At 40.2% G+C, this 27485-nt stretch overlaps 1 protein-coding gene across 7 annotated transcripts in view; it reads right to left on the bottom strand.

The window, feature by feature from the left end:
- LOC115207551 (forkhead box protein P1-B) overlaps positions 1 to 27125 on the bottom strand; it is a 241771-nt gene extending 214646 nt beyond the window's left edge. For 3 of the 7 annotated variants that reach the window (XM_029774722.1, XM_029774721.1, XM_029774723.1), the window contains exon 1: positions 26580 to 27120. The gene's annotated coding sequence lies outside the window, so the exon portion shown is untranslated. Of the gene's footprint in view, positions 1 to 26579 lie in introns of all 7 variants that reach the window. The other 4 variants (XM_029774728.1, XM_029774729.1, XM_029774727.1 and 1 more) reach the window with 3 other exon arrangements.
- Positions 27126 to 27485: the final 360 nt, after the last annotated feature.

Below are 27485 nucleotides of genomic sequence, written 5' to 3'. Positions count from 1 at the left end.
TGACATTTTTAAATGTTTAAGGTTAAGTTAAGGCATTAACTCCAAAATCTTAAAGTTAGGCATTATAACTCAGAATGGTTAAGGCTTGGGATAGGCTTAAAACAACAATCTCAAACATAACTTTCTATCGCTGGATTCGACCTTGCAACCTATCCACCATCCCCCTCCACAACACCCTAGGAAAAACCGAAACCTACATGAAGGAAAGAGAGCTCACTGTTGCCCCTAGTGGCCGGTTTCTATGTAATCTCCAGACATCAGAAATGGATGAACGTTGAATACTGACTTGTATCACGGGTGACCTGGATGTGCATTCGAGCGTGTGTCGGTCTATCTATATCTTTTGACCTATCTGTTTATGGCATGAGTGTATAATGCATATTTTTTCCCCTATTGGCAGAACAGAAGAAGGAGATCCAGAACCATTAATTGAGCTTGTCTATGAGAGACAGTGCCAAAAGACCAAATATATAACTCTGACTCTCTCTCTGTACAGCACTAGTGTGTAGAGGCCCCAAACCATACACAACAAACCCCAGGCCCGCCTCATAATTCATGAGTGTGGAATTTGGCTAACCCCATTAACGCGGCGTTGTTTCCACAGCCAGATCACATTCCTCTGCCCGCCATCAGCCTCTGAACGGCCCCTGATAAGACCCTTCTGATTACCCGTCTGCATGCCTGTCATTACAGGGCGGCAGATAGATTAGTGGTTAATAGTGTTGAGCCAGTAACCAAAAGGATGCTAGTTTGAATCCCTGAGCAGACTCAGTGAAAAATCTGTCGATGTGCCCTTGAGCGAGGCACTTAACCCTAAATCGCTCTGAATAACAGTGTCTGCTGAATTGTAAATGACTCCCAAAAATCTGTTGATCCCAATAGACCGCTTCACCCCTCTGAATTTATGGCTGCACCATGGTGGCTTCACCTTGCTCAAAAAGGAAAGACTTGGGAAAAGAGTACCACCATGCAGAATTTACAATGGTAATAATTGATGAGATCATTCGAAAGAGATTGGATTTATGCATGGTCTCGTATAAGGGATCTGAAGAAAGATTAAAAGTACTTCAATTTTGAAATGAGGTAGCCTACTTTTATTTAACTTCGCAAATGAGCACTTAAAAAGTGATGGTTTAGTTTAAAGACATGCTACTGCTTTCCATCCATAAAATGAAACAAACAACCAAGCACTGTAAGATACAGTACAATATCTTCACAGTCATCTTCACATCAAATAGACAGATACAACAGCTAAGTTTTTCTTCACTTGTGGACTTCCACACAGCAGCTGCTCAACACACAACCTTCAGCTTTAGAAACATGTGATTTTAATCTCTCCTTTTGACCCAAATTACAGTCCTTGTCAGTTTCAAAAAGAACTCGTAACCAGACACTTTAAAATATACTGAACAAAAATATAAATGCAACATGCAACAATATCAAAGATTTTACTGAGTTTACAGGTCATATGAGGAAATCAGTCAACTGAAATAAATTCATTAGGCCATAATCTATGGATTTCACATGACTGGAAATACAAATATGCATCTGTTGGTACCTGAGAAACAAGGGGCCTCACAATGGGCCTCAGGATCACATCATGGTATTTTTATGCATTCAAATTGCTATCGATAAAATGCAATTCAGTTTGTTGTCTGTAGCTTATCCCTGCCCATACCATAACCCCACCACCACCATGGGGGACTCTGTTCACAACATTGACATCAGCAAACCGCTCACCCACACAACGCCATACACATGGTCTGTAGTTGTGAGGCCGGTTGAATGTACTGCCAAATTTTACTAAAACGACGTTGGGAGGTGGTTTATGGTAGAGAAATTAACATTCAATTCTCTGGCAATAGCTCTGGTGGACATTCCTGCAGTCAGCATGCCAATTGCACACTCACTCAAAACTTGAGACATGTGGCATTTAGAGTGGCCTTTTGATGTCCCCAGCACAAGGTGCACCTGTGTAATGATCATGCTGTTTAATCAGCTTCTTGATATGCCACACCTGTCAGGTGGATGGATTATCTTGGCCAAAGGAGAAATGCTCACTAACAGGGATGTAAACAAATTTGTGCACAAACTTTGAGATAAATCAGCTTTTTGTGCATATTTTATTTCAGCTCATGAAACATGGGACCAACACGTTATATGTTGCGTTCATATTTTTGTTCAGTGTAGTTTGTTAATTATTTGTGTGTCATGTTTCCAACCGATCTGACAACAAACTTTTGGTAAAGGTCTTTGTTCTACCCAGGTTCATGAAACATCAGACTGGATGGGGACAAGGACAACCTACTCTACCTCATCAATATCTAATACACAGAGGACACCACAGTCAACGGGATGTCAAATCACACACAAATAAGAGACCCATTGGCAAAATACCGAAACATTATAGATGGGACCGAATGGCATGTTTTCAATAGCGTTTGGTTGCCTCAGAATGCTGTCTCTGTCCAACACAGTCAACAGAGCCTGCAACTCTGAGAGTCATTAGGTAGCTAGCAGGGCTTCATCTGACTGTAGAGACAGAACATTGTGGCTGGATTGGATCAATGGCTTGACCCATTAAGTCACAGCACTCCCAGTACCTCATCTAATAAGAGCCGGGCTTGGGGAGCACCCCTGGCTGACCCATGCTGCTGGGGACAATTATAAGAGAGTAGTCTATCAGCACCGACACCCACTTGCCCAGGCAGCGCAAAGGCAAGAAGGAGATCCACATGATTTAAACTCCTCCCTAAGATGTGCTGACAAGGTTAGAGGGTCAACGCCGACATTAACAGGTCAGTGTGTGGCCCACTTGGGAACAATTACTCCCAGTCACAACTAAGTGGACACTTGATTAAACACGACGGAGGCAGGGCACACTTCCCACAGATAACAATCCCCAGAGCCATTTAGGATAAAAAGCCCTTGTGATACAGCCTTTATGGGCAAAATTCATCTTCCATTTCCCTTTTAAAAGAATGTGAGCATGTGATAGAAAGCCATTCCCTGGAGGCGATGAGCCTCTGAGCATTAACATTTCTACCAATGCTAATAGCAGCTTATGACACACTGACAATCGCAGAGTTTTGGACTTTTACTTTGGGTCAAGCCAAAAGCCCAAAGGTCTCAAGGCTCCAACCCAAATTGTAGATGTTCAATTTGAAACCAATGCAATCCAAATATCTATGTTTAGATGTTTATTTTATTTAGCAGACGCTCTTACCCAGAGCGACTTACAGCTAGTGCATTCATCTTAAGATAGCTAGGCGGGACAACCATATATCTCAGTCATAGTAAGTACATTTTTCCTCAATAAATTAGCTATCAGTAACGTCAGTGCAAGTAGGGAAAAAAGTTAAGTGCGAGTGTTAGTTCACGAAAGCCAAGGTTGTTTGGGCTATTTTAAAGAATTTGGGTTATTTTGTTGAGGCAGAAACAGACTTGGCAGACATGTTCATTAAATGTGTGTAGATCTGCCATTGTTGCATTGTCTTTTTTTCCCCTTTTTTTTATCTGACCTTTGACCTACTGACAGTTTGACCCTCCTCCCACCACAATGAGTAAAACTTTTCCCCACCCGGTACAGCTGGTGTCTTATCCACTAACACTCCCCAGATCCAGGGAGATTAATGTCACAACTCAACAACAAATAGTTTATGCATTTCATCATATTGAGTGGGTTAACATATTTTCTATTTTTTTTTTACAAACAGATGTGTAGGCCAACATCTTGCAGATAAAGAACTGCTCATGGTAACATACATCTCTGTGTAAAGCGGTCACTGTAGACTTCTCATGCACAAGCATGGCTTATCGATCTACAAACACATGTTCCCAATTTGCATAAGCTGTGTGTTGGGAGAGGTATTGTTTTTTTTACATTGTTTATTTATTTCTCTCTCTCTCTGAAAATCAGTTCCACATTGTCCTCCCTCTGCAGCGGGCTAAAGCAGCTGTTGGCTGTTAGTGGCTGCAGACGACACAATTCACCACTTCTCCAGGAGGAGAAATCGAGACAGAGTGCACCACAGCTGCAGCTGATGAGAGCCGGTATAAAAGTTTGGCAGACAGAGAGAGGAGATGGAGGATGAGAGAGACAGAGAAAGTGGGAGAGAGAGTGAGGATGAGAGAGAAAGAGCGAGAGAGAGAGAGAGAGAGAGAGAAAGAGAGAGCAGGAGAAAGCCCAGGCATTGTCTTCCACACTCATGTTCCAGAAATAGAATGGCTTTTTTCCTAAGATGGTAGAAAAATCACTTTATCCGACTGAGAGCCCAGTGGACTATCCCATTACAGGCCCATCTTCATCACAGGCACTTCCCCTCTCCACGACGGAGGAGCAGGAGGCTGGGTGAGCAAGAAGTGGAGGATCCAGGAAGCCATGCTTTAGCACAGAGGAAGCAATCTGAGGTGGAGGATGTCTCCCTTCTATCTCTCTCTCCAGCTCCGCTCATTAACTCGGCTCCTTTCCAATTCGTTTAGGACCCCTGAGATACAACCTTCCCCCAGAATTTACCGAAATGACACAACATTAGCAGATTTGCATATGCAAAACTGTGGAAGCAACAGGATCTCCTGCTCAATTGACCTATTGGTTGTTGTGGCAGCAGAGTTATTCCCGGGGACGATTTTGTAACCAAGTGGGCGTCATGTGAATACCATCTGGGTACCACTTACTTAAAGCTGGCAGAAGTCCCGTGGCAACCAGCCTGGCAATGAGAAGGAAGGGAATAAATTGCATCATTTACTTAACATCCATTTGCCGTTGTGCCCGTTAAAAACCCATGACTAAATAATTTGGTTATTTCGGCTGCCAGTTACCGCTGTCGGCCAAATTACGCTGCACATAGGACAAACAGTGCAACTGTCAAAGGGCTGATGAAGGAGGTATCATTGATACATGAAATCACATTTACAGAAAGTGTATTAAAAAACCTCAATCCATTTACTCCAATGAAATGTCCAAGTGTTATGTACAGCACACCACCCATAAACAGACAATAAACACATTGTAATTATAATGCCAACTCTTTAATTATGTGGGCCATTTGGGAATGGTCGAAATCACTAATTGTGATGTGAATGGATGGGGGGGGCACATAAGGAGATCAAGCCTCAAGCCCAAAGAGAACCATATTCCCTAGTCTCCTAGTGTGTTAGAAAGCAGACAATTCAATTGGCATGGTTCCAAAGAAGAAGAGTTCCAAACAACCTAAATCAGGAGGGACAAATTTCATGCAAATCATTTATATGAGCTAAACTAAAATATAAGAAAGCCTAACACATCTAAGTTTTCACATAATGAAGGATTCAGAGTGAAAACAATAAACTGGACCCATTACTACCTAGCTAACAGGTCAAGGATACAAACATTTTCCCCTTTCTTAGAAAGTCATTATAAAGTCTTTCACAATGCTTACTGTTACATCTGACATGTCCAAGCAAGAATGAATGCTTTGAAATATTTTGATATGCAACCTAATCCAGTAATTGTCAAGATTTTTGGGTTGACAATTAGGCTATTTTTGTTATATTTTACTGTCAAAATAGGGCTCCAGATTTTTGTTGTTGTTGAATAGAGATACATTTGCCTTCATCTTTATGTGCACTAATTTGATATATAGGCCTAATTCAATTGGTGCTAATTCACCACTTGAGGAAGTTGAAACTCAAAACACATTAGCTAGATCGCTAACTCTAACACCTACTGCTGGCCATGTATTAATCTAACAGTAAATTGAATGTCCTAACATAACTTAGCAATTAGGCCTAGTGCACTCGCTTGCGATGGCCGATGCACATTTCGCACGCTCCATATTTCAAAGCAATATCAGATATCTTGACTGTAAAACAGTGTACTTTGAGATCAATAATAACATCCACAGAAAGCCGAGACCCTCCTCTTTTTAATATGGACAACTAGTTGCTTCCAAGTTTTCCCCCGCAATTGCATTTTTAAATGTTATAAGATCACGAGGGGAGCATGAGGGGGGAGAGTGTGAGAGGCTCGCTCATTACAGAAGCCTGCCAATGTGAAACAGACACTTTTATTACAGCAATCATGACAATGCACTTTACAGTTGAACAAATTAATGGTTTTATCTGCCCAAAAAACTTTTTGATTGAGGTGACCAGGTAGAATGTGTAGCTTGCACGAGTGCGACCAAATAAATGTTTTACTCACACAACCAAGTCAAAGGGTCGCAAAATGCAACTAAATGGTTGCAGTCTGAAGCCCTGCAGGTGATGTAGAGTAATAATGTCAACTCCAAAGGACCAATGGAAGCTTCAACAAGATCCATCTCCAAGAGTTTTACAATGAAATATAGAGAACATATTTGCATCCATTGATTTACTTCTCCAAATTTTTGCACTGCTAATTAGCCTGTGGAATATTACACTTGATTACTTAACAGATACCTTGCCTCACAGGCCACTAATATAATTGTAAACGCATCCATAACAGGAGAGGAATAAAAATACTTTGTGCAATCCATTTTCTGTAGAATATCTACTGTACTGGAAGTCTATCAAAATGTGAAGTGAGTATAACAATGGAGCATACGTACACCCAGTGATGCATCATGTCTTCAGTGGGTGAATCATCCAGCAACAACTACAGTCATGTCAGCCTGGTGACGACCTGTCTCTTTTGTTGAAGTGATGTTGAATGGTCGGTTAGCACTCTTGAGGTTTACCGTAATAACATCACAACACGTGACTTCAGTTCCAACAGAATGATCTCACATGGTGGAAAAGGAGAGTCAGCTCCAATGCGATTGGTATGATGGGAGGGTGTGGACCTATTTGGCAGACAGATATAAGCCCTGCCAATCAGAGGTGGATACTAATTAACTGATAATGCCCTCAAAGCCAGTGTTTGGAGGATATATTGGCACATGTGTTAGGCCTGTGACAATATATACTGCAAACACCGGCTTTGAAGGCATTATCACTTTTAAACAATGGGTTACCAACATATTCAAATAATGATTGACATATTTTTATGAATTTATTCTGATTCTATGGACGCAACCCACTCAATCGTTCTAAATGTTCTATTGTCATCCTGGCTGGCAACGTTCTTATCCCTTGCTTGCTAGCTAGCCAACTACGGCTAACTTACGTCAAACAGTGCAGCCAGAATAACAACAAAGTAGCTGCATTTGCATTTTTTAAGCTATTTTCTAGTGACATTTATTTGGATACATCCATAACAATGAGCTAATGATGCGCAATTTGACCTGGCATAGAAAATGTGCTCTCTTGTCAGGAGCTAGCCAACAACACAGCAAACACAATCACTTCAAACTGAATCTGGAAAGACTGCAAACTAGCTGCATGCCTGTCTGTCTCATCCCGACTCCCGACACGTTCATTACTGTGCGACAACAACTGGTTCGAATTTATACAAATCTCCGCTGTTGAAAACTAAATGTTAGTCTAAAAGCAATGTGAGATAATGTCTAGATGCTTTTTATAGTGGAGATCAAGTTTATAAATTGCTTGGCTGGGCTGATGAGACACTGGATTGTGCAGTCAGATGGAACAGAGTAAATAGGTATTCATACATTTAGTCATACATTTAGCTGGTGGTAACTTGTGGAATAGACACCTGCTGGAATGCGGTTTCAACCAATCAGCATTTGGATTAGTCCCAACCGTTGTATAAACAAACATAAACAACAGCATGTATTGGCTACAGAAAGAGTGTAAAATCATACAGTGGCTAAACAGGTTCCAACAATCAATCTCCCCAAGGGATCATATAAATGTGGTCGGCCCTTTGCTCAACTCCACTTTGAAGAATGACTGCAAACAAAAAGGTAAAATTCCCTGATCCCCCATTTTTAATGAACCTGTCCATGTGAGGTTCATCTGCAATCTTACTGTGTTCCCCTAGGTCTTTTATGTGAGATCGGCCACTATAGAGGGAAAAGAGGAGGACAGGTGAGATAGAGTGAAATATTGTGAGGGATACTAATCTACCATCCATCTCATATTCTAATGTATCCATTATGCTCGAAAAAGAGGCTACTCGTCTATTCATTTTATGAGGCATTTACAAAAAAGATGACACTGCAAGAGGTTCACATTGTGATTAAAACTCTTTGAATTAGACCTTCAATCATCACTTACAATTATGTATAAAGTACACAGAAACGCACTTCCGATGCCTAATCCGATTGGACTCTATAATATTAACTGAAAAGTTTGATTTACTCATTTCTAACAATGGTGCTCGCCGTTAAATTGAGAAATTGATTAGTCAACATGTTGAAAGCGTGTATATCATGCTCTCATTCACAAATCACAACATGAAAATGGTTTTAGAATAATGTCCAATAACTGACAAGCTTATTTCTCCATCCACAACAAATGCATTTTCAACTTTACTGTAGGCCTGTTAGTAAACACAAAGGCAAAACTAGAAATTCTCCCAGTGAGTTTGATGCTCTGCTACTGGATAATAACTGTACTGGGTGTTAGGGCTGACCCCATTTAGTCGACTGGTCGATTGTTTGGTTAATAGGCTGTTGGTCGAACGAGATTTCTTTAGTCGAGCAGTAACAAAAAATTATAATACTTTAATGGTGTACAAGACACCTGTCTGGGTGGACTAATGCATTGTGGAGGCCATGGAGATTGCACAGTCCATAACAAAGACGTGCTACTGAAATTGCATATGGTTCACAGGAGGTTGGGGGAATCAGTGGAGTGGTATCAAATACATCAAACACATGGTTTCCAGGTGTTTGATACCATTCCATTTGCTCCGTTACGGCTATTATTATGAGCCGCTCCTCCCCTCAGCAGCCTCCACAGATATGGTTATATTACGTAAGAACAATGGTGCAACACTAATAGAAAATTATGTTGTTTTATAACAAATGCGCTTTCTCCTGCGTTGGATAGTGGTCGCAGTCTGCGGTTCTGAAACATCAGTGCGCTGTTGAATTAGCGTCTTTTCCTAGACCATGTTGCTATGTGCATAGCAGCAAACTTAACCAGCATACTGTGCCTTACAAAAGTATTCATCCCCGTTGGGGTTTTTCCTATTTTGTTGCATTACAACCTGTAATTTGAATATATTTTTATTTGGATTTCATGTAATGGACATACACAAAATAGTCCAAATTGGTGAAGTGAAATGAAAAAAAGAACTTAAAAATAAAAAATAATAAAAAGGGGTGTGTGCGTATGTATTCACTCCCTTTGCTATGAAGCCCCTAAATAAGATCTGGTGCAACCAATTACCTTCAGAAGTCACATAAATAGTTAAATAAAGTCCACCTGTGTGCAATTTAAGTGTCACATGATCTGTCACATGATCTCAGTATATATACGCCTGTTCTGAAAGGCCCCAGAGTCTGCAACACCACTAAGCAAGGGGCACCACCAAGCAAGCGGCACCATGAAGACCAAGGAGCTCTTTAAACAGGTCAGGGACAAAGTTGTGGAGAAGTACAAATCAGGGTTGGGTTATAAAAAAATATCAGAAACTTTGAACATCCCACGGAGCACCATTAAATCCATTATTAAAAAATGGAAAGAATATGGCACCACAACAAACCTGCCAAGAGAGGGACGCCCACCAAAACTCACAGACCAGGCAAGGAGGGCATTAATCAGAGATGCAACAAAGAGACCAAAGATAACCCTGAAGGAGCTGCAAAGCTCCACAGTGGAGATTGGAGTATCTGTCCATAGGACCACTTTAAGCCGTACACTCCTCAGAGCTGGGCTTTACGGAAGAGTGACCAGAAAAAAAGCCATTGCTGAAAGAAAAAAATAAGCAAACACATTTGGTGTTCGCCAAAAGGCATGTGGTAGACTCCCCAAACATATGAAAGAAGGTACTCTGGTCAGATGAGGCTAAAATGGAGCTTTTGCCCATCAAGGAAAACACTATGTCTGGCGCAAACCCAACACCTCTCATCCCCCCGAGATCACTATCCCCACAGTGAAGCATGTTGGTGGCAGCATCATGCTGTGGGGATGTTTTTCCATTGGCAGGGACTGGGAAACTGGTCAGAATTGAAGGAATGATGGATGGAGCTGAATACAGGGAAATTCTTGAGGGAAACCTGTTTCAGTCTTCCAGAGATTTGAGACAGGGATGGAGGTTCACTTTCCAGCAGGACAATGACCCTAAGCATACTGCTAAAGCAACACTTGAGTGGTGGGGAAACATTTAAATGTCTTGTCAAAGCCCAGACCTCAATCCAATTGAGAATTTGTGGTATGACTCAAATATTACTGTACACCAGCGGAACCCATCCAACTTGAAGGAGCTGGAGCAGTTTTGCCTTGAAGAATGGGCAAAAATCCCAGTGGCTAGATGTGCCAAGCTTATAGAGACATACCCCAAGAGACATGCTGATGTAATTGTTGCAAAAGGTGGCTCTACAAAGTATTGACTTTGGAGGGGTGAATAGTTATGCACGCTCCAGTTTTCTGTTTTTTGCCTTATTTCTTGTTTGTTTCACAATAAAAAAATATTTAGCATCTTCAAAGTGGTAGGCATGTTGTGTAAATCAAATGATACAAACCCCCCAAAAATCCATTTTAATTCCAGGTTGTAAGGCAAACAAATAGGGAAAATGCCAAGGGGGTGAATACTTTCGCAAGCCACTGTATTGGTGTTGACAACAATGTGGCAGAGGCAGCAACGGAGTTAGGAGACAGGAAAACAGCACTTGCCCTAATTGTCTAAGAAAAGTGAGGAAAGAGGAAACCCCAACTTAATTAAGTCTATAATCAATAGCCTAACTGTTAAATGTGCCTGGCTTTATAAATCATCTAAATATATCTACAGAAATAAGACAGATCCTGCTTTTGTTTGAGTGTTTGTTTAATAGCCTACTGATTCCATGATCACCAAGCCTCAGGCAACCACAACATGTTGGATAAAAAATGTACCGTTCAAAAGTTTGGGGTCGCTTAGAAATGTCCTTGTTATTGAAAGAAAAACACTTTTTTTTGCCCATTAAAATAGCATCAAATTGATCAGAAATACAGTGTAGACATTGTTAATGTTGCAAATTACTATTGTAGCTGAAAACGGCAGTTTTTTATGGAATATCTACATAGACGTACAGAGTAGAGGTCGACCGATTATGATTTTTCAACGCTGATACCGATACCGATTATTGGATGCCCAAAGGGCAGATACCGATTAATCGGCCGATTTTAATTTATTTATTTATTTGTAACAATGACAATTACAACAATACTGAATGAACACTTATTTTAACTTAATATAATACATCAATAAAATCAATTTAGCCTCAAATAAATAATGAAACATGTTCAATTTGTTTTAAATAATGCAAAAACAAAGTGTTGGAGAAGAAAGTAAAAGTGCAATATGTGCCATGTAAAAAAGCTAACGTTTAAGTTCCTTGCTCAGAACATGAGAACATATGAAAGCTGGTGGTTCCTTTTAACATGAGTCTTCAATATTCCCAGGTAAGAAGTTTTAGGTTGTAGTTATTATAGGAATTATAGGACTATTTCTCTCTATACGATTTGTATTTCATAAACCTTTGACTATTGGATGTTCTTATAGGCACTTTAGTATTGCCAGTGTAACAGTATAGCTTCCGTTCCTCTCCTCGCTCCTACCTGGGCTCGAACCAGGAACACATCGACAACAGCCACCCTCGAAGCAGCGTTACCCATGTAGTGCAAGGGGAAAAACTACTCCAAGTCTCAGAGCGAGTGATGTTTGAAACGCTATTAGCGCGCACCCGGCTAACTAGCTAGCCATTTCACATCGGTTACACCAGCCTAATCTTGGGAGTTGACAGGCTTGAAGTCATAAACAGCGCAATGCATTGTGAAGGGCTGCTGGCAAACGCACTAAAGTGCTGTTTGAATGAACGCTTACGAGCCTGCTGGTGCCTTCCACCGCTCAGTCAGACTGCTCTATCAAATCATAGACTTAATTATAACATAATAACACAGAAAAACGAGCCTTAGGTCATTAATATGGTCGAATCCAGGCAAATTAGTTCGCAACGATCCAGGCGGCCCAAACTGTTGCATATACCCTGACTCTGCATGCAATGAACGCAAAATGACACAATTTCACCTGGTTAATATTGCCTGCTAACCTGGATTTCTTTTAGCTAAATATGCAGGTTTAAAAATATATACTTCTGTGTATTGATTTTAAGAAAGGCATTGATGTTTATGGTTAGGTACAGCCATGCAACGATTGTGCTTTTTTCGCAAATGCGCTTTTGTTAAATCATCCCCCGTTTGGCGAAGTCGGCTGTCTTTGTTAGGAAGAAATAGTCTTCACAGTTCGCAATGAGCCAGGCGGCCCAAACTGCTGCATATACCCTGACTCTGTTTGCAGAGAAGTGACACATTTTCCCTAGTTAAAAGAAATTCATGTTAGCAGGCAATATTAACAAAATATGCAGGTTTAAAAATATATACTTGTGTATTGATTCTAAGAAAGGCATTGATGTTTATGGTTGGAGCAACGTGTACCTAAGCGATTATATGCAATGCAGGACAGGCTAGATAAACTAGTAATATCATCAACCATGTGTAGTTAACTAGTGATTATGATTGATTGATTGTTTTTTATAAGATAAGTTTAATGCTAGCTAGCAACTTACTTTGGCTTCTTACTGAATTCGCGTAACAGGCAGGCTCCTCGTGGAGTGCAATGTAAAGCAGGTGGTTAGAGCGTTGGACTAGTTAACCGTAAGGTTGCAAGATTGAATCCCCGAGCTGACAAGGTAAAAATCTGTCGTTCTGCCCCTGAACAAGGCAGTTAACCCACCATTCCTAGGCCGTCATTGAAAATAAGAATGTGTTCTTAACTGACTTGCCTAGTTAAATAAAGGTCTAAAAAAATGTTTTTTAAAATCGGCATCCAAAAATACCGATTCCCGATTGTTATGAAAACTTGAAATCGGCCCTAATTAATCGGCCATTCCGATTAATCGGTCAACCTCTAGTACAGAGGCCTATTATCAGCAACCATCACTCCTGTGTTCCAATGGCACGTTGTGTTAGCTTATCCAAGTTTATAATTTTAAAAGGCTAATTGATCATTTTTTAATGGCAGTGTAAATGTTGCAATTCTTCAGACATTCCTGAACTTAAGACCAAAAACAAGCTACATTTGGACAGTACCAAAACAAATATATATATATATATATATATATATATATATATATATGGGGATACAACCATCCCAGCTCTTCAGATTTTTCTGTGAAGAGACAGGATAATTGGATCATTTGTTTTGGTACTGTCCAAATGTAGCTTGTTTTTGGTCTTAAGTTCAGGAATGGCTGAAGAATTGCAACATTTACACTGCCATTCAAAAATATGGGGATATATATATATAACATTATATTGGTTGCAAGAATTTTGTATAATCATTTAAATTGAAAAACTCAGTTTTGAATCCAGCGTTGTTTTATGTATCAGTTCATAAACCATGTGCCATTGAATCGGTACATCGAAAATCCCTTCCCAACTATTTTGCAATCTATACGGCACACCTGTCAATGTTTTGATCCTTAAATGAAACTGTGTACTTTTTTATTTATCACAATTTTCTTTAGCCAATTTTGGTCTTTAATGCAGAGCTGACAGACAAGTTCCTTACTTTCTTACATTTTTTCCACTTGCCTCTTCTTTTTTTGCGGTAATGCTGCAATTAGTTGGTTGTGATTTTGAGTAGAGCAGACATTTCCATATATTTTTATTAGCTGCATGTGTAAAATAACTCCACCAGTCCTATTTATGATATCATTTACAAAGATTATACTTTTTTAATCTAAAAGTATTATTTATATATATTTGAGTTCAACCATAAAATGTTTTGCAATATTTGTTATTTTCCAGTGAATTACACTGAAATTGCAACAAACTTTCTATGGCTTGTTTTAAAAATAGCAATATTTTGGAGACTATTTCATTTTCAAATAACCGAAAGTGAGAGGTTGTAATATGAATAAAGAGAAAAAGGCCATTCTTGAACATGGGGTGAGATATCCTTAGTAATCTGCTAGAGAACCAGTTCGGATTTAAATATAACTTTTGAATGGCTGAAGCCTTTAGTGAGAGTTCCAATGCTTTAATATTGAATAATTTCTGCCCTCCAAATTCATATTCATCATAGAATACTAGGCCCGTTTAATTCCAAATAAAATTGAATATTTTTTGCTCATATAATTAAAATAAACAAGTCACTAGGTGTAGGCCAGGCCATAAGCAAATAGGTCAACTGGGATATGACTAAGAGTTAATGGGGGGATTTTTCCACAAATAGACAGGTATTTTCCTTTCCACGGTAGCAAGATCTAACAGTCTATAAAAATGTATTGTAATGAGATAATTACTTTCTTTCGGGACATGAATACCGAGTATTATTGGTGAACTACACGGTAATGTAAAAGTTACATTTTTGTTGTGATCCAATACAGAATATAGTACATCATCATTTGGTTGTAATCGAGAGAGGTTAGAAAAAGTATCTAGATCATCTATGAGGCTGTGGAGGCTTCCAAATTTTCTTTTTAAAAGAAAACATGAACCATCAGCATACAACTATTGTTGGATCTGATTTTAATTGCTAACATTTCAATGGCCATAATAAATAGATATGCCGATAGTGGACAACCTTGTTTTACTCCTCTTGACATTTTATAACTTTCTGAGAAGTAGCCATTATTTACTACACCTAGGGTTACTACGCATAACATTATCCCATTTTATAAGAGATTCTCCAAAATTGAAATATTCCAGGCATTTATATATAAATTCCAGTCGTACTTCATCAAAAGCCTTTTCAAAGTCCGATTGTTCTATTGCTAGTGTTGTTTACATTGTTCCAAACGGTCAGAAAAGTTGTTGTAACCTAACAGCACCTGTTGGCACACACAATATGCACGAAGTGCTTGCTCCTTACCTTCTTTGTCTTGATCTCCAGTATTTTCCACAACAATTCAAATTTATTCCACACATCCGACTTCCCCTCTAAGCAACCAGTAAACATTCCCCTGTTTCGAGTTTGTCAATTCCTCCATATCCATTTTGCTGTCACATGTGTTAGGAGTTTGTTAAAACCAATTTATTGATGTGATTATGATATACTATAAGTCAGACCCTATTGGTCACGTGCATGTGACGCATACATGTGTCACGTAAGGAAAGCAAGTGTTGAGGGAATAGGGAATTTTTTCCAAACAAATGAGGGATTTCGGTAACATAACTTTTCAGTCAGAAATGGCAGTAATTATGTTGTAGCTTCAGCAACATGGACAGCGCAATAAACACTGTTGAAGTTCAGTGGTGGTGACTGCAGCAGGGAGGAGAGAGAGACAACGGGTGCTAGTGACATAGTCACTCGCTGTCATTTATTTTAACACAGCCCAGCAAATCTGAGCACAATCAATCAATTGCGGTCGGCCTCCTTCTAGTCATTTGTGTCTTAATTATTTAATCAAACAGTGTTCCTAAAGCATCAGACAAGCTCAGTGCATATAGTTGATTTGATTAAAACACATAGGATGTGTGTATATATGGAAAAATACACAGGCGACTTCAGAGGGTGAACGGGCAAGACAAAACATTTACAGTAAGTGCCTTTGAACAGGTTATGATAGTAGGTGCCAGGTGCACCGGTTTCCTGTGTGAATCAAAAATAGTCCACCACCCAAAGGGCATCCAGCCAACTTGACACAACTGTGGGAAGCATTGGAGTCAACATGGGCCAGCATCCCCGTGGAACGCTTTCGACACCTTGTAGAGTCCATGCCCCAACAAATTGAGGCTGTTCTGAGGGCAAAGGGGGGGGGGGGGCAACTCAATATTAGGAGTGTGTTCCTTAGGTTTGGTATACTCAGTGTATATTCCTACTGTATGTGAAGGCTCCAACTTGTGGCAAAACTGAATTCCTTTATTAAGTGCTCCTGCACTTATGTGTACATGATTACTTCTTAGCCACTGCATGAGTGCTCATTGCTCAACCCCTATTACCCAGACCATACTATACATCATGAACCATGGTTAAGATAAATGTGCCTCCATCCAAGAACCAAAACAAACCGTCAGCTAAATATCCCTTCCAACACATAATTCCATCTGAGCAAGTCTATTGACCAAACTAATTAACAAAAAATAGCACCTGAGAAAATAAGCATCTCTCTCACTGAGTGGTTGGGGAAAGGAGCCCCACCCTGTTCACAACACTGAGAACTAAAACAAACTCCCTCCAAGGAGCCTGGGCAAATACAAGTCACACGCTCCAACCAAAACAGGTAAACAACAACAATGTCAGAGGATCTACTGGGAGACTGGGCTATTAAACAGCAGCTTTAACACAAACATGGTTGAGAATATGTGTGTGTAACACAAAAAAAATGAGAGAGATAGAGAGACAGAGAGAGCGAAGAGAGAAAATAATTCCCCCATTCTCAGGTCATCTGAGTCATCGAGGTAACAGAAGGCACCCTCATCATCTATTCGTCTACTATGTTTTTTGGACAAACCACATCAGTACGATTTCATTTAGGTTAACGCCTTTCCTTTCAATATGCAATATTGTATGTTTCACCTCAACATTCAAGGGACTCTAGTCATGAATCTAGGTTAACAAAGCTATTATCTACAAAGGTAATGTGTCCTCATGAGAAGCTCTAAATCCTCAAGGCCCTCCACAATCACCAGCCTTGAGCACCATGGTTATGTTTCAGCCTACTGTAAGCCTAGTGAAGGGGGAGCTGTAAACCATCCACAGTTATTCTTTTGATAACTGTTTCAATGAGGGAGAGATCCTATTTGACCCAGTAAATCAAACTAGTATACAAGATGTTGACTTGTCTGTCCATCAAATACCATCATGTGTAACATCACTTGACGTAGCTCACCATCTCAAACATTGTCAAATGTATGACTAATAATGACACAACAATTTACATTTTTACAGTACTGCCCAAATTGTCCATCCAGGTGCATTGTGGTGTACCACAGCGAGGGATATGGGACAGCGATCCTGTTCTACTGTCTTCCACTGGTACCTTACAGAGACAAAATATTTGTAACAGTAACCTCCAGACTTTCATCTGTGTTCATCAGAGTAATTGATCCTCTCCTAGAGAGCAGTGTATCTCTGATAATTACAGCTCCCCTATTACCACCCAGCTGGTAAATTCATATCAAATAAATAAGCAACAACCAGTCAATTAAGAGCAGCATGTTTTAATCAGGGTTCTAAACCGTGTTTTAAGTACTAACATCTAATGCAGAAGAAGACTAGACACAAAGGGGACGTTCAACTTCAAAGTGAAGTTACATCAGTTTCGTTTACTTAGAACATTTCAATGTGCATAATTTTGCTCAATCGTTAAAAACATGCTCTGATAAGGTAATTAATATGCACCTCTAATTAAAGGTGTTTTAATTGTGAACATGGTGCCAGGAAACATAGGAATAACAGTGTTGTTCAATCTCAAAGTAGTACTTCAAATAAAGCAGGTCCTTTTCTTGAGAGGAGAGATGGAGAGCAAAGGGAGAACATTGTTTAATTCAAAGGCAGAGAGAAAGAGTGCATTAACAAACTGTCAACAAAATTTGCATTGCTGCTCTCCCCGTCTGCATACACTCTCCCATGTCTCTCCTCAAGCCCACAGTGCTGCCGGCTCAGATCTGAGTACTCTGATGGCTTATCACATCGTGAGCGGCAGGGCTAAGCTGGAGCAATGCGCCTAAAAACATGATCAAAGCACAGAAACTTTCCGCCCAGCACTGGTGATGGAAGAGCAGGCCCTGCCATATTATGTTTCTTGTCAGGGAGAGGCTGCCAAGTGAGAATACACAAAAGACGCCAAGGCTGAAGCTGGCTTCCATAGAGGTGCTCTGCTCCCTGGGCCTTAATGCACATGTAGTGAGAAATACTATAGCAACATTCAACATACAACTAGTGTTTCTTGTGTTCTGAAGGAGGCATTACTGCTTATGTTTGGGTGTTGTTAATTCTCACTGACAGGCAGCATAGCAGATCCCAGAGTAGTGAGGAAGCATCAGTATGATGAGAAGGACTGTTGTCCAATAGGCAAAGACCTTAAGGTGATGGCAAGAGACCTCGTACATACATGTGCCTACACGTACAAACACACACACACATACACACACCACACACACAGGCCAGCTGAGAGAAACAGGTGTAGAGGTCTCGTCTGGCAGCTGAACACAGATTGTAGCATATGGCTGGGCCCCTGATGTCTGCCTAAAACGGTTTGCTGCTTAGGCCTACCTGTGAAACACCCAGAAGGGAGTGCAGGTATCTCCAAGAAATGTTGGAGATATTTTGCTGGGGAAATTGTCCCCCAAAAAATCTGAATTTCAGTAAATAGTGCATTCTTACAAAAACATGGGCAAGATAAAATGAGCTTGTGCTTCAAATACCAAAATAGGGTTCAGTACATTAGCCAGCCCAGGAAATTACATGAGTATATAGTCAAGTTCCACCTTTGTCCACTTCAAAACAGCCCATCTCAACTGACTCAGCAGCGATTCCAAAGAGTCAAGTTCCATATAGGCCACATGGTGACAAGTCAGCATGATCCAGCCACTGGTATAGAGAGCATGCCTCAGGTCCAACTTATCTGGACCTTGAAACTTGCACAGAGACAAAGGGCATAAGTGTCCCTCCCAAGCATTCAGTCATTGAGAAGAGCAGCAAGCTGGGACCAAGGCCACCACTCAACAGGGAAAACAGGCATATGAGAACCTTCACCTGGAGAAGTGTCTCTACACTCTTAGAAAAAAGGGTTCCAAAAAGGTTCTTTGGCTATCCCCATAGGAGAACCCTTTTTTATTTATGTAGAACTAGGCTTGGGCGGATTACCATATATTCCGTATACCAAGGTATTTGGAAAAAACCACGGGAAGGTTTTTCAATACTGTCAATACCATTGAAACTATTTCTTAAGTTCTTATCTGTAGTCAACTTGTGCAAGACGTTAGAAGATAAAGCAGATTGCGTTCTTCATTTCACCTGTCACATAATTTTACATTATGAAGCTTACTGTAGTTCCCCAGAACAGTTGAGTCAGTCATGTGTTTGTTTGTAAATAACACAACGGGAGAAAGCGGGAGTCCAGCTGGGTATTTGGTTTAACTTGCTAGTTAGCTGAGATGGGGCATCATATAGTGTTAGCTTTCTACCGTGTTTAAGAAGTCAAAGCGCTTTGGAGTAGTTATCTGTACAGCGGCCACTGCTGCTATCTTGATTTCCTTGCTTTTATTTTTTCTCCTCTCTGTTCTCGGCCCGTCTGCTCCTCCCCCCTATTCTCCAAGCAGAGCAGGCAGGGCCGTTGCCCTAGCGACTCCAGTGTCTCTCATTCACATTCGCTTGTAAATGTCCAAACTCACCAAAAACCACATTCGGTAGCTACTACCTATACTTGTATAACTTTATGAGCTGGATTGCCTGTCTTTGCAATTAGTTTATTTTTATTTGTGCTCATTAGCATATTTAGCTAGCAGCCTCTATTGAAATTCGCTAGAAGTTTGTGCTAACGTTTTGTTAACATTCTGGTAATAGACGCCCAATGGGCAATTTTTTTGCGTTTTTAGCACCCCTGTGTGTACTACGACAGTAATACCGTAAATCACGGGATGAGAAAAGGGCAGTATAACGATATGAAAAATCGGGATACTGCCCAACCCTTGGTAGAACCCTCTGTGTAAAGGGTTCTACCTGGAACCCAAAAGGGTTCTTCAAAGGGGACAGCCGAAGAACCCTTTTAGGTTCAAGATAGGTAAGAGTGTAGACTCATTACCAGCCAAGAAGCCTGGGAATAAGGAAATGTGCCACCACAGCACACATCAGTGTGCATATTACATGAAATACTTAACATTAGCTATGAGTGCATATCATCACGTGACCACTACAACCTGCATGGAAAACACACAGGTAAATAGTGCAGTGTAACAGAACATTACAGAAACATCTAGATCTGTTCAGTAACGAGAAATTAAGAGAATATCTCTGGCTATCAGAGGGGCATACTTTGGTGTTTTTAAAAGTCACATTCCTAGAAAGTCTCTGGGAGCAGTGTTGTGAGGTTCCCTCCCTTAACCTGTGTGGCTCCTGACTGTGGACCCCTGGATCAAGGAGAAACCCACCCAAGGGTCTGATCCCGCCTCAGTTCATCTGTCAACCCCACAGCTGGCAGAGAGGGATCTGTGACAATCGGGCCAATTCAGCACATAATCTGAGTCCTATTCCAATCAGCCCAGGTCTGCAGCTGATGGGTCGGACATGGATATGCTGGCCTGAGCTCTGGCCTGGGGGGCACATCTCCATTCTCCACTATGGATAAGGTATACTACAGTATGCCCACCAGACGGTCACTTTGGATTGGAACCATGACAATTGTAACCAATGCATTAACGGTCCAGAGAGGTTGGCAGAGAGGTTTGGAACTCTCTTTCTTATCGGTCTAATATTAACAAATTTACCGCCTGGTGTTGTTACCAGGCAGGCTAAAACTCCATCCCACCAAAATATGCTTAAATTTCAGGCGGCCTTGCTACCCGAATGGCACAGCGGTCTAAGGCACTGCAGTGCTTGAGGCGTCACTACAGATCCGGGTTTGATCCCGGGCTGTGTCGCACCCGGCCGCGACCAGGGGACCCATGAAGCGTTTGGGGAGGGTCTGGCCAGCCGGGATTTCCTTGTCCCATCACGCTCTAGCGACTCCTGTGGAGGACCGGGCACATGCACGCTGTCACAGTCGCCAGTTGTACGGTGTTTCCTCCGATACATTGGTACGACTGGCTTCCAGGTTAAGCCAGCAGAGTGTCAAGAAGCAGTGCAGCTTGGCAGGGTCGTGTTTCGGAGGATGCATGGCTCAACCTTCGCCTCTCCCGAGTTGCGGTGATGGGACAAGACTGTAACTACCAATTGGATACCATGAAATTGGGGGGGAAATAGAATTATAATAATAATAACAAAAATATCTGCCGGTCTTTTCAAACAGCTCTTACACTAAAAGGGCATTATCATAATTTCACAGTATTACTCCAACCTCATAGTGTGGAAATATATATAAAACACAAAATCACATTTTTGACTGCACTGGGCCTTAAAAAACTGATGCAATCCTAGCAATCTTTAAATATATCTCACATCTCAGATGCCCATCGAGGTTTGACTAGGCTAGTCAGTGCTACAGTAAAATGTGTGAAAAAAACCAGCAATGACGATGTACATATTTTAATATATATGAGAAGTGTTGAAATTTGCACTGGCATTTGCTTTCTTTATGAGTAGATTAAGCCTGAAAGTAAGGTCTCACTCAGTCACTACGCTCTCTACTCCTACACACTCCTGCAAAGTTTTCACATCTCAATGCAAACTGACACTACTACAGAGAGAGTAAGTTTTCAGCCGTAGACACATTGAAACAGCTCTTTCATTACATTTTAGTCATTTAGCAGACACTCTTATCAAGAGCGACTCACAGTAGTGAATGCATACATTTCATTTCATACATTTTATTTTTCGTACTGGCCCCCCATGGGAATCAAACACACAACCCTGGCATTGCAAACACCATGCTCTACCAACTGAGCCACAGGGAAGCAATAGTCTTCATTAGTCTTCATTAATAGTCTTCCATTCTAGTATGTAAGTGAACTGATTTTTTTTAATCTCCTTTTAATTGATTATTGATGATAAGCAAGTGAAACAAAATAATTGTCTCAGTTGGGCATACACCAAAACAAAATAATAGAGAAGCCTGTATGATGTGCAGCAGTGTTTCCCAAACTAGGGTTCACCTGATTTGAAAATGAAGTTGCGAGAGAAACTCTGAAAATGTGTTGCTTGGTTCATAGAACCACAGTTACATGAGTAACCTCCGATATCAGCTAAATGCGATTGAGACAAACAGAGCGGTTTCTGTTTTCATCCTACATATATGGCTCTACAGTGTTTCCTCTGGAAAAATGTGTAGCAGTGGGGGGAAAAGGTCGCAGGGAGGGGGCGGGTGCGGTTGCAGAGGAGGCCCCCATTTTTGGGGGGTCCGGGGTCCCCCCAAAATGTTTATGTAGAAGGACTGAAAAGCTCAGTTCTGTTGACTTTTTAAAAGGACATTCTATTCCAAAATGAATGAAAATAAAATATTGCTGACACCATCTAAAATATAATTTCCACCTCCAGAAATTAGCCCAATAACATATTATTATTAGTTTAAATAATTTTGCAGTGGCACAGCGCCACAGTTAAATGACTGCAGCTTAAACAATGTGGCTCTAACTTTTGAACGGTTGAAACTATAAGCTATTATGACCCTTGGAACAAGTATATCTTTTGTTTCCCTCTAAAATGCTCAAAAGCCACGCATGACTCGTTAGAACAGAGTGGACAGGACTCGAACCAAATCAGCCTGGGGGGAAAATAACATTATCATTGAAAGCGAAGATGGTGTTCTTTTCTACACAGATGATCATACACAATTATTGCCTGATGATCTTCTGAACTTCCCAATACCTTTCTAATACATTTTAGTCACTTCAAACCATACTTCCTTCAGAATGAAGTACTGTCAGACTTATTTGTAATAGACTACCATAGCCCCAAATAAAAAATGTAACATTGGCTGTTGATTCCATCCCTTTTTTTATATGGTGGAGTCCCGATTTTGTTTTTTATATATCAAAATGCGGTCACAGGAAAAAAGAGATTGGTAACTCCTGATGTACAGTATAACATGAAATATTAGGGCTGAGAATTGCCAGGGACCTCACGATACCATATTATCACAATACTTAGTTGCCGATATGATGTATTGTGATGATGTATTGTGATTCTGATGATTCTATATCTATTGCGATTCAATACTCCAATTTTATTGCGATTCGATGTTCCAAACATATTGCTCGCCATGTCTGCTGCAGAAGGACAAGAGAGAGCCATGAGGAAACAAGTTTTGATCAGTCATGGAAATAAAAGTGCTAAAAACATGTTGGCTCACCATTTAAAAAGAAGATAGAGAACAAGCTAGAGATGGAGAAATACCGGAGTTCTGGCACAGGTACAGCCAACAAGCGCTAGCTAACGTTAACTACCTAGCAAAATGAGAATCGATACTTGGGAGTCATAGAATCGATATAATAGTCAAAAAGGATACTGCGATACTCTACTGTATCAACAAAGAAAAATCATCACTATGAAATATACATGAAAATGATAAACAAACTAAACAGCAGCTAATGACTTACATTTTAGTCATTTAGCAGACACTCTTATCCAGAGCGACTTACAGTAGTGAATGCATACATTTTTTTAATTTTATTTATCTTTCTCGTACTGGCCCCCCGTGGGAATCGAACCCACAACCCTGGCGTTGCAAACACCATGCTCTACCAACTGAGCCACACGGGACTTCCCAAAAAAATCAATGCAGTGAAAAAAGAATGCGTGAAATAAACTAAATTCATATGTCCAGTCTAAAATAACTCCTTTTTTATATCTACAATTTTGTTAAACTAAAGCCAACCAACTTCTTTCTTTATCATGCAACGATAATCAATTAATTATGAATAATTAATTGATAGTAATTGCACACTTCCTTTCTTTCCCCTGTTACCAGTGACATTTTGTCAACCTTCCTCCCTTTATTAAGGACAGATGACAGAGGAAGACATTAATTAATGGTTGGCTGAGTTAATGGCTGTCCTGAGCGTGTGCAGTCTCCATGGAGACAGAGGAGTCGTTCCGAGCTCACCTAAAGCCGTCCACTCCCTGACCAATGGCCTGGCAGCCTGGCATGGAGAGCACAGTGTGCCAGGGGCACGGCACAGAGAGGCAACAGCTGCCTGGGCACGCCACAGGGGGTGGGACACACTAACCTTTACCCTGCAAATATTGTCCTGCTTCCCTTTGTTAGCCATTCCATTAGAATGCAATAGCATACTAATAAATACTGTAGGTCTACTTGTCACAATTGTGCTACTTAGGATCCCACTATTCATTCTCTAAGCCTTTCCTGTACATTTAAGACCAATTTTAATGTGAAAATGTGTGAGTCACATGAGAAATTCATGGTGTGAATGTTCCGACAGTGAGATGATGTTAAATACACAATTAAATACACAAGATACATAGGGGAAGCTATTCATAAATTAAATTATTGTAATCTGTATTAAGCATTAATTACAAGATAAATCAAGCAAATACCCTAATACCAATCCTAGTCTGGAAACTCTACATAGTTTGAAACCTCATTCCCACATTGGGACAAAAATAACTATTATTATCATTGAGCGAGGGCACAGTCAGTTTACAAGCACTCCATACCCAGCACTGGGCATTTCAGTGTGTGTTCACAAATAGCGAGCCCTCAGATGAAAGAGCAAGCCCGTCCACTCCGGGATGGGAGTCCTCCTCAGACTGAATGCATGAGTGGCTGATTTACTTTCTCACCAAGTTAGTCACAACTCTCCAAACAGAGGACCCAAAACAAATGCCTGTGTGTATGTATTGAAGAGGCCAAACTGAAAATATGGACTTTTGAAAACACAAAAGAACATTACGGATTGCGTAGGAATTCAATGAGGCTAAGTAATAACACTGCATAAGACTAGCCCGTCTCAATTGTAATATTTTTTACCCTGCTTTTTTCAGTTGCAATAAGAGGCAGAGAATGAACTGTAGTTTGATCTGGTGTAAAGCAGTCTGAGAGGACATGGTTAGTGTGTTCCTGTCATGCTTGTCATGGGTTGAAGAATCAGCAGGAGAACAAAGGCTGGGGCTCTCTGGACACTGGCTGTGTTATACACCAGGGTTGTAAAGTTGCAAAGAAAGTTCACCCTGTGCTTTTTAAACCTGGGTCAGCATTTGCGAAGGTCCATTTCTGCATAAGTGAGCACACAAACCCCAGTGCCTGTTCAAATAGTCTGTAGCTCTCTCTCAGGCAGATCATGACAACAGCCCAGCAGCAGCACTGTTTGATCTTCAATGTTTTCCTTAATCTGGGTTGTCAAGGTTCGCTTGTTGGAGGCTGTTTACTTTACTTCTCCTACAAAAAGTTTTTTTTTTTCTCAGACAATGACTAATCCAAAGACCAACGAAGAGGGAGCTCTGCCAATGATAGATGTTAAAGCTGCAGTTGCCTTTTATTTTTTAGATCGTTTTAGCTCCAATGGTGCCAGCTGCAGATTCGGTTCCGATTCTTTATTAATATCTAACTGTTGTGTGCTTGTTGTGTTCCCTCTTAGCTTTGGGAAACAATCATGCTCAGTATAGTTCTACAATTATTCAAGAATGAAAATACACCCTGTCTGCAGGTTATAGTTTGTAGGCCTAGTTATTTTATTTGCAATAATGAGGATTTAATATAGTAAAAAAAAGAGTAAATAATAGAATATAATACAAAATAGTATAATAACTGAAGACACTTAAAAAATACATGACATTAAAAAGTGCAAACAAACTAAAAGTTTGCATTTATCTACGTTAGTTCATTACATTTAATTACCTAATTATATTTTGTTAAGAGATCATAATACTATAGTAGATAGGGTATTTGTTGTATAGAAAACATAAGTCATTTATCAGTTCATGTTCTAATTTCACCATGCCAGAAGGTGATGGGCCTCGCATTAGCTGGTGCGGTGGAATATCTTCTACTACAACCCAAACCCAATCAAGAAAGTGTTGTCAAACTTTCAGCCTCCAACCACTAACAAGTCAACAAAGTGGGATAGTACTTGTAGCGAATAATAAAAGTCTAGAAAATATGCTTAGAGATGCTTAGAGTATAAAACCAGTGTTCAATACAATTGTAGTTCACTATAATGACGTTATAATAATATTATAACATTATTATAGTGATTTGCAATTATGAGAGTAGTCTACAGACATGCAAGTGCAACAGTAACTACCAAATCTTGGTACATATTTGGGTATATCAATGCACATGATTGAACTATCAAAAGTATTGCTTCCCACTCTGTAATCATAAGAAATAATAATGTGTCAAAATGTGAATCTACAGTGAGTCTGGTCCGTCTTGAAGAGTTTGTGGAAGGTACCACGTGGGGAAATGCACCTTATCCCTGATTTTGGTCCAAAGAAATCACGGCACTAAATTTCCTCTCTCCATTCAATAAACTCATGTTGAGTTACAAAGCGTATACACGGAGTATACCAAGACCATGGTTTAACAAAGTATAACTTGCTCTTCTAACTTGATCTTGTGTTAAAGGATATTTACCCGGGGTCACAAACATGAGAAAATCAGTGAGCAACAACTACCGACCTAACTTCTAGAAAAGTAGCAAATGCAGTGTCTCTTCTAATGCTGTATCACTGAGCCTTTCGAAGAGTATACACTGTTTGCAGCGCATAGCACAACACATCAAACAGTATTTCAGCTCTCATGTCATATTATTGGTGTTGTTTATTTGTTTATTTCGCCATAGAAACCATTCTAAAAAAACATTGGGAAACAAAGACAAACTCCATGTGAGCAAATTGAAATAGTAGAATCAATGTCTAACGAGACAACATTATAATACGATAAACTTACCCAATCGACAATGGTAGGTGCACGCAGTAGACAATTCTGTGCTAGAGATAATGAACTGTACACGCGATCTTGTGTACCAAGTAAGCATGCAATATTCACGCTGTAAATACTACCAACATTACTCCGCTTGGGGGACTAACTTTAACTGCGAGGAAACATCTCTGCTACATTCACGGAGAGCGCTGTTACCGGTTAAATAATCTAGACTTCACGCCACGTTCTGTCTCGAATACGAGAGCGAGCTCTTTCTAATGTTATTACATTTTAATTCCATTGAAAGAAAAAATAATCGCGAATTTGGATGTTATTTTCTGATGTTCCAAATCCATGACGTCATATCCACCTGCTGGGTAAACAACATTCATTGTAGATCTTCACAGAATTTTGACAGAAGTCATATTCGTTACCAGTTACAATACACAGTAGTAGCCATTTCAAATAATGCAATTTTGGTGAGAGATGTAATGATGCATTAGTTTTAGCAGAAAGGGTCGATACCAACGGCTTGTCATGAAGTAAAAATGTCTAGCTGTAAGCTATCTAATTACAATTGATGCAGAAAGAGTTTTATTTTTTCTGCACTTTGTCCAATGGAAGGAGGGAGTTCGAGAGGTTAAAGTTCGATAGAGGGGCAAACTAGACTCCTATGTCTCAGCCTTAACTTTGTTGGAAAAAAATGTTTTTGTCCCAGACTAATAAGAGATATATTAATTTAACTTCGCTTATAGCATGTGCGTGGCGACACTCCACAACACAAGCTATATAGCTATATTTTTGTAAATTATTGCGTTATACATTCACTTCACTAACTCCTTCCCCTATATTATAAAGTGCATTATTAGTTACTTCAAAATATATGTTATAAGCCGATAATAACTGCCTTCAGCGACCTGCCTGTGAAAACGG

Source organism: Salmo trutta, chromosome 14 (genome assembly GCF_901001165.1).
Source record: "Salmo trutta chromosome 14, fSalTru1.1, whole genome shotgun sequence".
In the NCBI taxonomy this organism is placed as follows: Eukaryota; Metazoa; Chordata; class Actinopteri; order Salmoniformes; family Salmonidae; genus Salmo; species Salmo trutta.
The sequence above is the reverse complement of the archived record's forward strand: the minus strand, read 5'-3'. Positions and strand labels throughout refer to the sequence as shown.